Genomic DNA, 4608 nt, shown 5'->3' with positions numbered 1-4608 from the left:
GTGTAAGGGGGCGTTAGTGGTGGCTTGCTAGTGTCGTTGCGCAGGAAGACGTGCGTTGCAGAGTGCAAGTCCGTTGGTATGTGATGCTTCGCTGGGGGCTTGTAAGTCTGGCGGCACGGAGTAAATTTTCCCACGACGTGACGTATGCGCTGGAGATTGTCGGAGGAGGTTGTAAAAGGAAAAAATTCGGCAGGGACGACCAACAGGTCGCCATACACCATTTCAGCTGCCGAGACGTCGAGGGCGTCTTTAGGAGTGGTCCTTAGTCCCAGGAGGACCCAGGGAAGCTGAGTAAACCAGTTGCAATCCTTGCAGCGGGACATCAAAGCTGCTTTGAGGGTGCGATGAAAACGTTCAACCATTTCATTGGCAGCGGGGTTGTAGGCCGTTGTCTGATGTAGGGTGATGCCCAGGAGATTCGCTAATGACGTCCACAATTGAGAGGTGAAAGTGGTTCCCCTGTCAGAAGTAATATGCTCAGGGATACCGAATCTTGAATTCCATCCAGAGAGTAAGGCAGAAGTACATGAGGCGGACGTTGCAGTTTCCATGGGAATGGCTTCAGGCCAACGAGTGGAGCGGTCGATGACGGTAAACAGGTAACGATGTCCTTGTGATGTGGGTAGGGGGCCTACAACGTCGACATGAATGTGTGCGAAATGACGCTGAGGTTGAGGAAAGGTGCCCACTCCTGAATCCGTGTGTCGATGTACTTTGGAAGTTTGGCAAGAAGTACAGGTGCGGACCCAATCCTTAGCATCCTTAGAAATGCCGTGCCAAATGAACTTTGCCTTCAGCAGCTGTGCAGTAGAACGGCACGAGGGATGTGAAAGGCCGTGAATGAAATCAAACACCTGTCGGCGCATGGGAGCAGGAATCCAAGGTCGGGGTCTACCAGTACTGACGTCACAGAGGAGGGTGGTGTTGGAGTCTTCGAGGGGAAAATCTTCCCAACAGAGGGACGTGCAGGAAGTCCTACAAGCTTAATACTCTGGATCCTGTTGTTGGGCTTCAGCCAGGGCGTTATAATCCAATCCCAGTTGAACGGCAGCCAACGTGTTTCTTGACAGGGCATCGGCAACGGGATTCATTTTCCCAGGGACGTATTGGAGGGTGCAATTGTATTCAGCCACGGCGGAGAGATGTCGGCGTTGACGGGCGGACCAGGCGTCAGACTGTCGAGTGAAGGCGTGCACCAGAGGCATGTGGTCTGTGCGAATGACGAAGGGCGTACCTTCTAAGAAATGGCGAAAGTGACGGACAGCCAAGTGCACCGCCAGCAATTCTCGATCGAAGGTAGAATAACCCGATTCTGCCTTGGACAGTTTTCTGCTGAAGAAGGCCAATGGGCGGGGAGAGCCTTTGACCACCTGCTCGAGTACTGCACCAATAGCGACGTCGCTGGCATCGGTAGAGAGAAGGAGAGGGGCGTGTGGGATAGGAAAAGTGAGAGCCGCAGCAGTTGATAGGGCCTTCTTTGCATTGCAGAATGGTGCTTCTTGAAGGGGACCCCACTTCAGGTCCTTTGGCTTGCCCTTGAGGGAGGCGTAGAGGGGAGCAAGAGTGGCAGCAATGGCTGGCAGAAAACGGTGATAATAGTTGATCATGCCCAAGAATTCCTGCAGAGCTTTGACGGTCGAGGGCGCGGGGAAGTTCTGAATAGCTGCTACCTTCTCAGGGAGGGGATGGACTCCTTCAGCAGTGATACGGTGCCCTAAGAACGACACTTCGTTGGCGCCAAAGGTACACTTGTCGTACCAGACTACAAGGCCGTTTTGTTGCAGGCGGTCGAGCACGATGCGTAGGTGACGGAGGTGTTCCTCTTTTGAGGAAGAGAACACAAGTATGTCGTCCACATAACATACACAGAAAGGGAGGTCCCCTAAGATGCCATCCATGAGACGTTCAAACGTTGCCCCAGCATTACGAAGGCCAAAACAGGAGTAATTGAAGGTGTATGTACCAAACGGAGTGGTGATGGCGGTCTTGGGGATGTCTTCTGGGTTCATAGGCACCTGATAATACCCCTTCAGGAGGTTGAGTGTAGAGAAAACCTTCGCTTTGTGCAGGTAGGAGGTCACATCGGCAATGTTTGGGAGGGGGTAGTGATCCGGTTCTGTTTGCATGTTCAGGCGCCTGTAATCCCCGCACGGACGGAGGGAGCCGTCTTTCTTCAGAACGATGTGTAAGGGTGACGACCATGGGCTGGAGGCCTTTTGGCAAAGGCTGATTTCCTCCATTTCGGCAAACGTCTGTTTGGCGGCTGCCAATCGTTCCGGTGCCAGACGTCTGAATTTTGCGAAGACTGGGGGTCCCGTCGTCTTGATATGGTGATAAATACCGTGCTTGGCAGGAACCGTGGGCGTTTGACGAAGTTCTGGACGGAAAACTTCCGGGTACGATGTGAGGAGGTGGGCGTAGGCATCCGTGGGTGTGCTGATGTGGAGAGCGAGGTTAGAGGGGGCAGGTTGAAGAGGTGTCGACAAGTACGAGTCTGCGTTGACCAATCGTCGGTGGGCGACATCGACCAGAAGGTGGAAATGAGAGAGGAAATCCGCACCGAGGATTGGCATTGTGACGTCAGCAACGAGAAACTTCCAATTGAATTTACCGTTTCCGAACGATAATATGAGGTTCTCGTAACCGTAGGTGGGTATCGCAGATCCGTTGGCAGCTACTAAGCGGACGTCGGCAGATGTAGACAGACTACGTCGTGCCTTGAAGAGTTTCCTTGGCAAAAGAGAACGACAAGCACCCGTGTCTACCAAAAATCGCACGCCCGTTCCTGCATCCTGTAAAAAGAAAAGATTAGAAACATGGGAGGCCACCGCCACAAGCGATGGCCTACTTACACGTTTTTTGTGCCACTGACAATCCTTGGCACATTTCTTTGCGGTTGCTCCGAATCTGCAGTGGTAGTAGCAAAACTGCGGCGGATGGGAGGTAGTAAGTGGCTGTAGAAGTCGTTCGTTGGGGCGCGAGCGATTGGTGGGTGGTGGGCGGCTTTGTCGCCGCTTCGGCACGTCACGGGGTAGGCGTGTATGTCCTACGGCATTCATGTCAGCTTCGGTTGACGTTGAATAGGCATCCTCGTAGTCAGGGGTGGAGGCATTGATGGAGGTCTTGAAGTGGCTGTCCATAAGGGCGTCGGCTTTGGTCATCAAGTCCTTTATGGGTAAACTATCGACATCGGGTATGGCAGCGCGTACAGGTTCGGGTAAACGGCGTATCCAAAGGGCACGAAGTAGGTTCACCTCACGAGGAGAGCCGTCTGCGGCAGGCTGAAGGCGAGCGATACTGGTCATTTCCCTGAGGGCAAGCGAAGCCCTTTGGTCCCCCAACGGTTGTTGCGAGAGCTGAAAAAGCTTTGCTATACGGGCGGCTGGTGACGGCGAGTACTGCTGCAGAAGGTATGTTTTGAGGGCTTCATACGCTATTGGGGTGTCTCCTTGTTCACAAAGCCAGTCGGATATATCTGGGAAGGTGTCCTGGGGTATCGCCGCGAGAACATAATCCGCTTTGGTGGTTGAGCAAGTCACGCCCCTGATACGAAACTGGACTTCTGAGCGCTGAAACCAAGCAAACGCTTCTCCGGTGGCGAACGGTGAAAGTTTCAATGGGGGGGCGCCAACCGCTGGAGTAGAGTCTGTCTCCGTCATAGTACCAACGATGGAGGGGCGAGGGAGGTGGGGGTGGAAGGCAGTGGGAGCGAGTCGACTTCCGGGGTCACCAATGTGATGGGCCGAGAGAGGAGTTTTTAACTCAAAGGCAGGATGCAATCAACTGAGTTTTATTAAGGAACACTCTTCTTTATATACAAAACCTCAAGGCAACAGGACATGACCTGTTCGAGAGACAGACAATGTTACAGAGCAAAACGGAGACATGATCATTCAGGTTCTTTTTAGTGCGAGGGAAGAGCGCAGATACAAGCATAATATATACAACATAATTATGTACAATTGCGTGCCACATGGTTGGTGCAAATTCAATACTATAACCTGTCATAAAGATAATGTTTTCTTTCTTGAAAAAAAAATATTTTCGCTTTCTTCAGATAACCTCATGTTTTGCTTCAATGGAATGGTTGACTTTTTAAAATTTCCTCAGTGATTTAGTTTGCAAAAGGTGTTTCATCAGTATATGGGAAAGAGGAAACAATAAGGAGAAAGAAATTTGTTAGATTTATGACAGACTAAATGGAACAGCAAGATGATGGAGGCAATGGCGAGAATAAAGATTTGAGAAGATACATACATACATGCATATATATATATATATATATATATATATATATATATATATATATATATATATATATATATATATATAAATTTCTACCTCATACTTGGGATCGAACGCTGGCCCCTTCTAATGAAAGGCCAGGTCGAAACCAACCATGCCACGAGAGGCCATAAAAGAAATCGGAACATAACGCTACCCAGCTGTTAAGGATTTACCTGGCGAGACATCAGTCTCTTACCAGCGAGTTTTACCCGACTTCCCAGCCCCCCACGTGACACAATTGGTAGTAATTCATTCAAATTACCCCTAATGAGTCAATATGGATAAATATCACAACATAGTGTTCAAATAGAAATAAATTTC

The sequence above is a fragment of the Palaemon carinicauda genome, chromosome 2 (genome assembly GCF_036898095.1).
Source record: "Palaemon carinicauda isolate YSFRI2023 chromosome 2, ASM3689809v2, whole genome shotgun sequence".
In the NCBI taxonomy this organism is placed as follows: Eukaryota; Metazoa; Arthropoda; class Malacostraca; order Decapoda; family Palaemonidae; genus Palaemon; species Palaemon carinicauda.
The sequence above is the reverse complement of the archived record's forward strand: the minus strand, read 5'-3'. Positions refer to the sequence as shown.